Here is a 13,789-nt window from a genome sequence, read left to right as displayed (position 1 = left end):
TAAGTTTCTCACATGTTGTAAAGATGCTTCTATTTCCACGACCCTATGTTTTACAAACTTACTATAGTTAAATGTCCAGAAGAAACGGTACTCTTCGTCTCTGAACTTGAGTACCAGTGGTTACTGCAGAAGACAGAGATCTTTGATCTGAAAAAAATTACATAATGCAATCTACATGACCTCGGGAAGGACAGCCATGCATTTTATTATTTATCCATTACGGAAATCTGTTGAGCTCCTAGTAGGGGCCAGTCATTGTGCTAGGAAGGAAAACGGAAACACAAAACCAGCTGTGCATGATGTACAGTTTGTTTGGCATTAGGGATTCCATGAAAAAAGGAGTGATGTGTTCAGACTAGCTGGAGAAATTCTGCATTAGACAAAATTGAACAGGTTTTGTTTTGTTTTCTCTAACCTCAGGACTTCCAGCTGTTAATGGGCTGATGAGCACAGTAAGGTTCGGTGGGAGTAGCCCTTTTGGAAAGAGTGGCTCTCAGTCCTGGTGCTTCTCAGAACCTATATCACACCAGAGCAATATTGGGGGTAGAGAGAAATTATGTCAGTATTTTCATTGATGTTTTGAACAACACTATAATATTTTCTCTCCTTGGATCGAAATGACTTACTGGGGAGAAAATAAGGGAGAATATGAACACGTTTTATTTAAATTCTATGGATTTAATTAAAAAGTCCTGTGGATTTAAGTTAAATAGCTTTTCCCTTAATGTGTCAGGAGGAACTCCAGGCAGTCCATTCTTTTTAGTAGGAACTGGTTTAAACCACTATTCACACATCTGTGGCCATTAAAAAAAGGAAAAAAATTACATCAGGCCAGTTAGACCTGAAAGTTGAAGGTAGCACAGATTATTTAGCTGGCAAATCCTTGAAAACATATTAGCTGATGATTTTATAACAGAATGGAGAAGGATCTTATGAAAGACCTTTTTTAATCTGAAAAAAAATAAAGCTATTATATCATATTATTGAACACCCTGTGCTACTGTTGGATGAATGAAGGTGTCTGACGGTAAATATGGAACACACAAGAACTTCAAAGGCAAAGTCAACTTTTTGTGAGCAACAATTTTGTCAAAATTCCTTGGCCCTCTGTTTATATGGAATTCAATCCAAGGACCTGTCTTTTCTGAGGATTTTTCCTATCTCTTGCAGTCACCGTAAGCTCGAGTTGGAAATCAAAAGGAATGCTAAGGAAACACTAATAGCTTGATTTGTACATTTCAAAGCCAACAACTATTTTTCCTTCATTCACCCCTTGGGCAGGATAACTCCTGATATCAGCCCCATTTGAGTTGTGGCCGATCAGCCATATTGCTTACAATACTGGGACACTGGAAGGGATTAACCTTATTCTTGCACTGAGCCTGGTCCAAGACTTAATTTGAAGATTGACCTTTTTGGTTTAATAATTTTGATTCTTCTGGCCATCTTTCTCCCTAAACACACTGAACTTCCACTGAAGTTACTGAAGGCCACAGAGGGGAGAAACACAGCTGGGAGAAATCTGGCTGGATGTTTTTCCCATTGGCTAACGTTATTATTACTTCCTTTACTAGTGTCTGATTTAAAGGTTGAAAACCAGTTGGTTATATAACAGCTTATGCATACAGTTTCCCAGAATCACCAGCTTTTCTTATAGTTTACATATTTGCACTAATAAAAGAGATAAGATCTATAGCTTAACAAAACAATACACATAAGGCATTTGGACTTAAAGGTTATGTGGGTTAAAAGTGCCTACCTACTTAGCTAAGAAAACAAGCCAATTTTTTTTTTTTTTCATTTTTATCCCTTCAAGTGAGGTAAATGCATTTTCCATTTTGAGGCTCTGGTCAATGGTATGTAAATTGTATTTCAAGTCACAGTAATTGTTATATTTTCTTTAATCTATATTTAATCTTATAGTTAAATAGCAATTTTTTTTTAATGGGACCAGATTCTTACATATAATTAGATGGTATATTTACTTAGCAAAACTTTTTTTAGCAAGGAGTTAGGAATCTCAAATTGTTCTCCTCAGGATTTGTACTATAAACCCAACTCTACATCATATAATAGCTAAGAATAGGAATGATCATTGAGTAAATTATTCCTTTTCTAAGATTCTTACACCCTCTCCTCAAACTATCCCAGTATTTCCTCTCAATTTAATTTTAAGAAGAAAGAAAGAAAATCTGTGATTTTCATGGCCTTCAAATGAGGAAGCTGCCCTCTCGAAGGCATCTGGTTTTCTTGGATCAAAACTAAACCATGAACCGTAAGCTGGAAAGTAAATTTGGGAAAGTTTGTATATTAAAGGCATTTCATGTACCAAAGTATGATATAAAAATAGTTACATCTTTCAACTTTTAAGTTCTCAAATGTTTAGCAATAAAAACATCAGCTTATCCCTATTTGAGAAAAGAAATTTAAACCATGAAAGATTCCATTTAGTTCCATTTCCGTACAAAACACGACACATCTAATTTAAGGCTAGGAGAAATGCTTACATCTAGAAACAGGACTTCAGAGTCCAAGCCCCCAAACAGATTTCAGAGAAGTCTCCTTGCTTTTGATTAGTAACAAAGTAAACCAATTTTTCTGCTCTGGTGAGACCAGGCAGACCTTCAAGTTCTAACCTCATCTGCCCCCAGCTTAGCCTCTCCTGCTGTATCTACATCTAGGCCCACATCCTCCCTAGATCCAAACCCCACTCAGGTCACGAAAAGAGTCCCACCAGATCAGCCCCCACTGTTGACCTCTGAAGTCTCATAACTGCGACCCACAATGAGGGGGCAGACTGTCAGAGGTTTGTAGCACCTGCCTGTCTTTCAGGACCAGCCAATTGCAAAAGGATCTAAATGACCAGTGAGTCTGAGTGCCCCTGGCTGAAAGCCGAGGAGTATTTCTGTGGCTGGGTATCTTCCGTAACACAGCTTGACTCTGACATGGTACAAAGCCATGTGACCAGTTGTGGATGAGAACTTGTTGCCTCGCTTTCTGCAGGAAAATACTAGATTTCTAAACATAGCACCATGTTAGTTTCCTTTCAGGAGGATAGTCAAAACAATATATAATCCAATGACCTCCACCTTTCAAAAGGTAGAGTCTTGTACCAGGGAGCACAGAGGTGGGAACATGAAAAAACAAAAAGGCTACCATACTCAAAAAAGTGCCATACCACACTCCTTGCCTGTAATTCTAACAATAACTTGCTATGTTTTAAGGCACTGAAGTCACACAGTTGCTATTCCAGAATGAATGCCGTGTCTTTCTCAGACTGGCAGGTGTTGGACATTCATGCCCACACTGTCTTCTGTCATCACTCCGTACATCACCACGACTTGACTTCCTCTCCTACAGTATTCTTTCGTAAAGCATTTTGACTGGCATTATTTAATTTTTTTAAAAAGGTACAATTTACACTTAAGTATTAGAGCTCTGTGTCATTTTAGCTGATACTTGATGGGAAGTAAAAGATCAGAATAATGGTTTGAAGCAATATTTTTTTAAAACAAAATTGATGGATATTAAACAGTTTACATTTAAAAGTAAGAAAAGATCTTATTTTGAGGGAAGGGAGGATTATATTATATGCTCATTAGTCACTAATTGACGGTTCCCTTTTATTCTGATTTAATATTTTCTTAATAGGTTTTTTTTTTTTAAGGGACAAGTCTAAATGTTGTAGTATCAGGTTTTCTATCAAATTACAGTTTCATTTTGTTTTTGTTTTTCTTACAAATTTTTAATTTAGAGTCAGGTGTATTTTTGAAGCTACCAGGAGGTTCAAATGGCTTTTAAAACACTTGGCCAACAAGGTGAAAATATGTGCTTTGAGATAGTGCATCTCCCTTTGTTCTTGAAATACTCTATTCCAATTGGAAATATTTCCTCCAAATGTATGTTTGTCTATCTCTCTCTCTCATTTCTTTCTCTAGGTTTCATAGTCATTTCCTCAAGGATCTTTGGAAGCACATTTATGCCCTTTACTTGGGCCGGCCCAGGGACTAGAGTCATGCCTGCTTGCACTGTGCCTACATTTCAAGACATCAGAATAAATGGCAACCATAAAGAGCTAGTGAGGGGGCCCCTGGGTGGCTCAGTGGGTTAAAGCCTCTGCCTTCAGGTCATGATCCCAGGGTCCTGGGATTGAGCCCCGCATTGGGCTCTCTGCTCAGCGGGGAGCCTGCTTCCTCCTCTCTCTCTGCCTGCCTCTCTGCCTACTTGTGATCTCTGTCTGTCAAATAAATAAAATCTTTAAAAAAAAAAATAAAGAGCTAGTGATATTAGTAATTAACTGATATATATATATTTTTTTCTAGTGACGTAGGCTGGTCTGTTCACCAGGGGTGAAATGCTCCTTTTGGTAAAACAAAATTGCTTCTCTTCACCCTGGTGGGATGATGCATAGCTCTTTTTTAGAGCATATTTACACGTACTTCATCTATCAGGAGAACCTATTTATGTCATCTTTTTTACCTGAAAGCCGAAAGAGCAATTCCCAAAACGTGTGTCACGTTGCACATAGGATTTAAACTCTAAGTTTCGAATATATCCCCTGTACAAGGTGGTTGGTTTTTTTTCTTTTTCCCCAGCTCTTGAAGCCAGCTATTATCAGATCATACTGCATAACTCGTATTCCGTGTTATCCCTAGGGTAGTGGTAATGCTAGTTTAGATTTTGTTTGTCCATTATTGCTGAGCACTTAGCTGGAGAAGGCAATGAAGAATGGCAGGAGTTCTGTAAAATGATCTGAGCACAGAGGAAGCTGGGTTGCCTTCAACAACACACATTTTAAACTGTTTACTTGAAAGAAAAACAAAACAAAACCGCGGTAGCACTACGCCCTTTATCTGATGTAGGGTCCTGGAAAGCGGCGCGGTGAGAAGTGCCGTGAACTTGCGCACTGATGCACGTCGCACTGGTCTTTAATGTTCTCTGTGGACTGCTTCCTGGCAGTCTGGATCTGGGTGGAAAGTGGCCTCCTTTCAGATAGGTTTTCAGTCTGAATGCCCTGTGCTTGTCTGTCATTTTGGATTTCCATTTTATTTATGCTATCATTAAGCCCACCGTGAGTGAAGATACAGGCTTGATTTATGGCTTTGCATTTTGAAAACTTCCCATCATTCTGAACCTCAAGCTGCCAGTTACCAGAAGTCAGGCAGTCATCGCAGTAAAGCTATCTGATATGGTGGCTTTGGGGAGGTTGGGCTGTATAGGAGAAGTTTGGAGAAACCTAGGGAGTTTTGCCCTTTTTTTTTTTTTTTTTTAACTTTATTCTGAGTTGAATAAAATAGATGCACCGGTTCTAATGAGGCACTTCCTGCCCAGAGTCACTGGCAGAGCAGCCTCCTCCCAACAGCTGCAAGCTTGAGAGACCTCATGCTGCTGGCCAAGGTTCATTCTGTGCTTTGACTAAGACCACAGCCAATAAAGCCAATGTGTACCGTGGAAAGAGTTTCCCATTTTTTCCATTGGAGGAGTCTTTTGTGAGGTTAGGTTGACTGTTGCAAATTAGTAGTGGTGGTCATTGCTCATTTTTTAATTTTAACTGCATGTAAACTTACTGATTAGATTCCACTGAGACACTGAGAACAAATCCTAATTTTCTGTAAGGTACATATCCTTTTGTCCAGTATTCCTTAAACTCCCGGTGCTCAAAATGTGGTTCCCAAACCAGCAGCAGTAGCAGCACCTGAGAGCTGGTTAACTACAAATTCTCAGGTCACCCCTAGATCTACTGATTCAGAAACTCTGGGGGCAGGACCAGCTATGTGTTGTAAAAAGTCTTCCAGGGGATTCTGATGAATGCTCAAGTTCAAGAGCCATGCCTTAAAGATTCATTTGATTATCTGTCTTTGAGCTTTATGTCCTATCCCCAAACAAAACGAGAATGTGGTTTCCTTTCCACTGGAGGTACAAGGGTACCCCTTTAAAATTTGGTTTCCAGTATTATATATCCTCCCAGATGTCCAAGCTATGACTCCAGTCCCCTTGGTCACAGGTGGAAGACTTAAAAGCAGCTTCCAAAGATGCTTGATTTACCCCTCAAGGTTACTTCCCCACCAGCTCTGCCTGGCTTATTTCTATTAACCAGAACTCTTCCCCATTTATCAGGATCATCAGGACCTGTAGGTGTACTCCTCTGTCTGGTTTGGAGTGTATAACAGGTATTTTATTATCAAAATGATATGAACTTCTTTTTTTTTTCTTTTTAAAGATTTTATTTATTTATTTGACAAAGATCACAAGCAGGCAGAGAGGCAGGCAGAGAGAGAGGAGGAAGCAGGCTCCCCACTGGGCAGAGAGCCCGATGTGGGGCTCGATCCCAGGACCTTGAGATCATGACCTGAGCCGAAAGCAGAGGCTTAACCCACTGATCCACCCAGGTGCCCCAAAAATGATATGAACTTCTTTAGGACTGAGTTCCCATCCTGTTTTTCCTTCCTCCCACGTGCTTGGAAGCAGCCAGATTTGGGACATTGGTTCTATGTGATCATTTCACATGTAGTTTCATTTTGTTCTGTCTGTACCAGCAGCCCACAGTCATCCACACTCTGCTTCAGAGTAACATCTCCAGACTCTAACATTGTCGGCTTAAAAAAAGATTTTGGTTTGATGACCCCTGAACAGTTAAGTTGCACCCAACTTTCCCTCACTGTCTCCAACTGCGATCAAGGATTTATGGGATCATTCCGTCTCTTTGTCCTTGGAAGAATGATGATTAATGGACATATATAATTGGTCTTGGCCTTTTATCTTACGTGTTGTACCTCTCCCCCCATTACATATGACTGATACTTTGAAATTAAGTTGTTTCACCTTCTCATTTGTTTAAGAATGGACTAAATTGAAATCTACACCGAATTCCATTTCTAAAGAATCTTAACTCAGTCTTTTCAAGAACTTCTCTCAATTTCTGAAGAGTTGATTGAAATATTACACTATGTCACACATTAAAGAAAGTGTATTTTCTAGAAAGGTGCTTATTTATTGAGCAAATGCAGTAATGAGATAGACTCCAGAGTCTTTGCTAAGCCCCTGTCCCAGCCAATTGCAGCCAATTACAGCAATTAAAATGTACAATTCTTACATAAATAGCAATAACAAGTAAATTGAGCAAAAACTTATCCCTTCAAACTGTTTTTAAAATAACCTCAGTTATTTTATGGTTTGGGATTTGTACCAAGTAGTTATATAAAAGTTTAGAAACAAACAAAACAAAACAAAACAGTCTACATAAGTATACAAATGTAGTTTATGACACCTTTTATGATCTGCTATAGGAAAAATTTCCACTGTTGAACAAGGACTATGCCAACAACATACTTACATTCATAAGTTACTTTGCACTGGTGGCCTGCATCCAAGAAGTTGTTTCCATTCATTCAAATGTCTATCCCAAAGTCTTATCTATGTTTTACCAGTCTTAACCTTGTAATTTTTAAGAATTTAAATATAATTCCTTTATTTGGTACACTGATAAATTTGATTAGCTGAATGTATATATTTAAATATATAAATACTTCATAATTCCTAGTTACCAATTATAATAGTTATATAATACCATTTGAAATTAATGACAACTAAACTTATATACTAACCCAACCTTGCATATGCTGAACTTTATTACCCATCAGCATTTTGCTGTTTATACTCTTCTCAGAAGAGGGAACGAAACTGAACTTTTAAAAAGTAGGTAAAATGTTATATGTATTTAGATGATGTCAAATAATACTGGAAGACAGCCAAGACCCTTAACAGTACCCTTCATTGCTTTTGAGTGTAGGCACTAATGATGAAGCCTGAATTTGGACAGAGCCATACAACCCCAGAATGATCCTTCTTGTTTTAATATTTTGCTTTGGGGCAACCTTTACTTTCCAGAAACAAGGATCTTGTGTATATGTAAAAATTTACTATTTGTTGGGTGCTACGTGAAGATGAAATCAGATTCTCACAGCCGTTACTGAAGATGGGCTGAGCTTCTCCTAGACAGATCTCATGTGAGAACAATCCCATTCTGGAGCCACTGAGATCCAGATGTCCAACTGAACAGCTGCCATCTGTCTCCAGTAACCTCGAGATCACTGCTTTTGAGCTATGAGCATGTGTTATGCATTTCTTATCCTGACGCCCATGATTGAGGTCAGATGTTCTCTACCCTTAATTTTACCCTTTGGAACTCTTTATATTTCTCAGTGGGACGTACAGTCACAGACACTGGTACCACAGAGCAGCTAGAGAAAAACTTTCCCATGATACAAGTAGATATTCAGCCTAAATTTTCATTACCCTTAAATATTTAGTGTTTACTGCTCTTCTCAGAAAGTGATTACAAGTGAACTGTAAACAAAATAGTCACATACAGGAGAGTAAGTTATATCTCCCAGAGTCTCTAATGGCTGCCCTGCCCTCCCCGCTGACCCCGAGTTATAGGTTGAAAGAGTGGTTGCAAAAGGAATCTTGTTTTGTCCTTCTGCATGTGCAGTCAACACATCTGAAACTTACCAACTTTCCTAACATTACCTTAACTGAAACTCATCAAAGTGGCAACTACCCGAATGAAATCCATGCTATTTTGATACTCATCTCAACACCACAAATTTATACAAATGTTTGATCGATTTTACAAAAGCAACATTGTCTTCTACCAAGAGAATAATTACTTACCTTTTGCTGGTGCCAGAAGGAGAGTGAATTCCCAAGTTACCCACCATTTGCGGGAAGAGCCATTGGGAAATGTTTGGAATCCAGGTAGGATCTGGGAAGGTCAGACCAAAATAAGTCACCAATTTAATATTGGCAGTTCATTTTTCTAATTATTAACCAAAGGTCTGTCTAGAATACAAAAAAAAATATGTATGTGGTTGGATTCAAGATTTAGTTTCATGTTATTTTGATATCATCATAGATTGAACATCTTCCTGATTCTTTAAATCAATATGGATCCAGAATAAGATTCTTCGAAAGCTACATAGAAAATGGTCTGACCAACCAGTGATATGAGAAAGCATCTGTATTTTAGGTAGTATTTATAAATGCTATCAATATAATTATATTTCTGAATTGCAAGATGCCTTACTAGATAGTAAGCTCTTTGGAAAAAGGCACTGTGTTTTGCCTACCACAGGAGCTAAACATAGTGTAAGGGTTCAAAATGTATTCACTAACTGAACTAACCACACTACACTCTCCATCATCTCTCTATACTAAGCAAAAGGTGTTTATTAACATCTCCATAGCCAGATTTGCAATGTCTTTCAGCACTTAACAGACCAGTTGCCTGATTGTATTCATGAAAATTCAAATCGCAGTGTTGTTCTTGGAATTTCTGCCTAAGGGTTTCAACCCTGCCTTCAGTGCTTTGAATGGCATGAAAACCACACTGATCAGATAACATCTGTATGTCACCAATATTAGTGACCAATTTACTGAGCATGAAATGTGCTGATTTTCCATAATGGATATCAGTAAAGTATCCATGTTATCATTGTGTGCACCATCTCCCTTGTGTTTGTGTAAGCATACTGTTGAGGACTGAGTATGTGTTGGCCATCATATTTGTGGATTTTTATAGAGATTCCTGTCATCACCACATAGTTCACCAGGACTTTTCCACCAGATGGTTTATAAGGAACAAAAATCCCTAAGATTGTGATGCTGGTCCCTTAAACCCCAAATTGATTTTATAACATAGAATTTTATGGAAATAGACCCATATGATGAATGAACATCAGTCGCTCCATCATTGTTGACTTTCAATATCGTCTTCAGGAAGTGGGGCTTTACCCCCTATACTATATGGCAAGGAAATCTTTGCTGGACCTTTTCGGTCTGACAATATCCAACTAACTTGTGGCTTATTGTGGTTTCCCTTCCTATTCAGTCCCACCAGCGTTCCTTTATTTCTGGACGTTTGGCCTGAGAAACTTGCTTAGTTCGTATGCCAGTTTCTTGTCAGTTGGCAATTTATTTGCTGACTTAGACTAAGTGTCTGCTATAAAAATCACTTAGAATTGTGTACTTCCCTCCTTCTTTGTCTTTATCTTTACGCTGTTACCTCCTTCCTTTCCACATTACCATCGCAACCCTTTCTACCAAGATGATGTTTGGCACATTTTGAAGATTAGGTAGAAAAGTTTGAGATTCCCAAGATCTAGCATCTTTAGCTGTTCTGTTTATAATAATGCAATATTTCTGGGGAGCATGGATGGTTCAGTCAGTTAAGTGTCTGCCTTCAGCCCGGGTCATGATCTCTGGCTCCTGGGATCAAGCTCAGAGTTGGGTTCCCTGCTCAGTAGGCAGTCTGATTCCCCCTCTTCCTTTTCCTCTCCCCCCTGCTTGTGCTCTCTCCTTCCCTCTCTCTCTCAAATAAATAAAATCTTTTATAAAAATAATGCAGTATTTCTGAAGCAGTAGATAATATGCTTTTTCACCTTATAACTGTCTTTTATAACTCACATTAATAAAGCCTCCTAGGCTCCATGATATAGGATCGTACTATGGTATAGCTAGATGGTACAGCTTTTTCTTTCTTTCCTTTTTTTCTTTCTTTTTTTTTTTTTTTTTTTTTTTAATACTACCTCAAACTTGGCAGCCCGATAAGAATTACTGCTATTAATGATAAATTTCTGGTGCACACACAATGCAAGAAATTGTAAGCCTTTAGACTTCATATTACTGATGTTGATATAACTAAGAAAGTGCATATTATGTGGCCTGGTTCTAAACAACACAAACATTGGAATAGTCGAGAGCCATCGCCTTCTACCACCACAGAAGGCCATCAGTGGTAGCTGACATAATCTCACTGATTCTTGTCCTGGAGCCATCTACTATACTGAACACAGGAAAGCACAATCAATGACTATCAAAAACCCAGCTCACTAATGAGTGCTACAAAATATGCAAGGAGAGTAGGAGTCCTGCTGTTATTGTTATTTGGTACTCTAAATATTTGTTGAATGAATGTAATCTAACACACACAAAAAAAGTTAAAAATCCCTTTAATTCCTCTCTGCATGAAGAAAAGCACCACCTTCTTTTTAAAAGGCTGTTTTCCCCCCTCCCCAGACACTGGGTAGATTTTGCTCTCATCGGACACCATATAGCAATACCAGAATTTTGGCCAAGTTTTAAAAATAGAAGCTCCTAGAGATAAATTCTATTTTCTACCAGAAAATATTATTATTTGTTACATCTTCCCAAAGAACTTTTAGAATCTCCTTAATATTCTTTTTAGGTTTAGATGCTAAAGTAGAAATTGGAATATTTAAAATGAACCAGGATGTACATGCATCTAAACAGATGGATATAAAACTGGGGTGTCCCGGTTGGCTCTGCTACATGCTGTGAGGGTAGGAGTATTGGGTCTGGGAGAAGCCTGGCTGCTTCTGCTGCTAACTGCCTGTGTGACACTGAAGCGCTCATCTCACCTCGGAAGTCTTAGCTGTTGACTGAGGAAGTTGAACTAAACGGTCTTCTAAGACTTTCCATTCCTGACCATGTTTGAGTCTACAGTTGAAATGTATAATGGCTTTGTTCACAGGATTAAAAGTGGATTGTATGTGGTTTGAATATCTACCTCAAGGCTGAGTCTAAGATAGACCAAACCACCTTTGAATTATAAACCTTGTTTGTCAATGATCTATTCATAATGACCCCTTCGTAAAATCACTTCCTTTGCATAACCTATCTTGGTCCTTTTCTCATGTTATGTTTTGTGCTAAAAAGTGGTATAGAATTAGAATCCGACCTCCACCATGACCTTACTAGCTGTGTGATTTGGAGTAATTTACTGAACAGTTCTGAGCTCATTGACCTCATCTGCACAATACAACTTAGTACATTTACTTTAAAAGAGCTGTTAAGACTTACAAGAAATGGCACATGAAAAGTGCCAAGCTCAGAACATGACTCGTGGTGGTTCCCTGTACATGTTTCTTTCTTTATTATCTAGGCCTGAGCCCCTTCATCCATATAAGTCTACTTTGAACCCTGTGATGCTTGTCTCTATTGGTTAGCAGCAATGGATCACCTCAAATATTGAACAGTGACAAAGCTAATTATACTCTAGATAAACATTTATTCTGTTAGATGGTATTAATTCACCAACTATTTGCCAAGTCCCAAATTTTATATATATATATATATGTATATGTATATGTATATAAAATACATTATATACATAAGTTTGTAAGTATATATTTTATATATATTATGTATACAGTATACAGTATACATATATATATACACATACATGACACAGTTGACCCTTGAACAACACGACTTTGAACACACAGATCTACTTACCTTGGATTTTTAAAACAAATATAGTACGGTACTAATGTATTTTTTTTCTTCTTTATGATTTTTTTAATAACATTTTCTTTCTTCCAGCTTACCTTACTGTAAGAAGACACTAAGAATATTTTTAATAAATTATGTAACATACAAAGCATGTGTTAATCGACTATTCATATTATCAGGCTTATGGACAACAGTAGGCTATTAGTATTTGAGTTTTGGAGAAGTCAATAGTTACATGAAGATTTTTGACTGAGCTTAAGGTCAGGGCCCTGAACCCCCACATTGTTCCAAGGTCAACTGTTGTTCAGAGTTTAAAATACTCTATTGACATACAAGCATGTCTTCAAATCTTCATGTTTGAGAAACAGACATAGATACTTCATCTGTAACAGACTGTGTACCACATGGCAACACTATTCTGAAGCACTTTGCTTATTTTAACTTATTTAATCCTCACAACAACTTGTACCTCAAACCAGGAAATTGAGGCACAGAGAGGTAGAGTAACTTACTCAAGGCCGAGTATGGAGCCCACATGTAAATGCAGAGAGCCACTCCACAGTTCACGCGCTTTGTCACTCAGTCACATATGTAAATAGCCATTTAAAAATCATTTTTTTTTTTTTAAAGATTTATTTGACAGAGAGAAATCACAAGTAGACAGAGAGGCAGCCAGAGAGAGAGAGAGGGAAGCAAGCTCCCCGCTGAGCAGAGAGCTCGATGCGGGACCCGATCCCAGGACCCTGAGATCATGACCTGAGCCGAAGGCAGCGGCTTAATCCACTGAGCCACCCAGGCGCCCCTAAAAATCATTTTAAAGATTAAGTAGCACCAAGGAGTTTCCTTCAGCAAGAATTCTGAACAGCATTCCTAGGAAAAGAAGGACAGGCAATTTCTGTCAACCCCACTGCATTGCTTAAATCTTACTGAGATTTGATGCATGAGGCTTCGATACATACTTCTTGCAACCCGTGAGGCAGGGCCAGGCACGGGGAGAATAGGTGGGCAGGGATAGAGCCAGAGGACTGAATGCACACCATTTTCTGTCTTCACCCTCAGCCAGGGCCAAGGAAGTCATTTTTTTTTTTAACTTAAATACTTTTCTAATACTTTTCTGCCCTAATAAATACAAAGTATTCTCTAAAAAAGAGCCTCTGCTAGTAAAAGTGGCTTTTGGTTCAGCAGGAAGAACTCCAAAAAAAAAAAAAAAAAAAAATCAACAGAAAATAAACCCAGAGTGGGTGTCATAAGAAGCTGAGGGAAGCATGAAGAGAGGGCGGTAAGCATGGGAGCTTTTCCTTTGACCGTCCTGTTAAAATCTGTGAGTGGAAGTTGGGGGTGGATTTCATGAGTAAATATAAAATTTTGCCACCAAATTCTTTCCTCCAGAGCTAATATTCTCATGGGATATTAATATTAATACAAGGGAAAAGGCGCTGGGTGAAGAAAACTATTTTTCCCTTCAGGGCAGACTCGT

General features: G+C 38.4%; 1 long non-coding RNA gene across 1 annotated transcript; it reads right to left on the bottom strand.

Moving 5' to 3' along the window:
* Nucleotides 1-83: 83 nt before the first annotated feature.
* LOC309867494 lies at nucleotides 84-12,923 on the bottom strand. Its single transcript, XR_014313205.1, has 3 exons — nucleotides 12,825-12,923; nucleotides 8,674-8,764; nucleotides 84-147 (listed from the first exon to the last, which is right to left on the bottom strand). It is a non-coding gene; the product is annotated as an uncharacterized lncRNA (long non-coding RNA).
* Nucleotides 12,924-13,789: the final 866 nt, after the last annotated feature.

The sequence above is a fragment of the Mustela nivalis genome (assembly GCF_964662115.1).
Source record: "Mustela nivalis genome assembly, chromosome: 6".
NCBI classification, from domain to species: Eukaryota; Metazoa; Chordata; class Mammalia; order Carnivora; family Mustelidae; genus Mustela; species Mustela nivalis.
The sequence above is the reverse complement of the archived record's forward strand: the minus strand, read 5'-3'. Positions and strand labels throughout refer to the sequence as shown.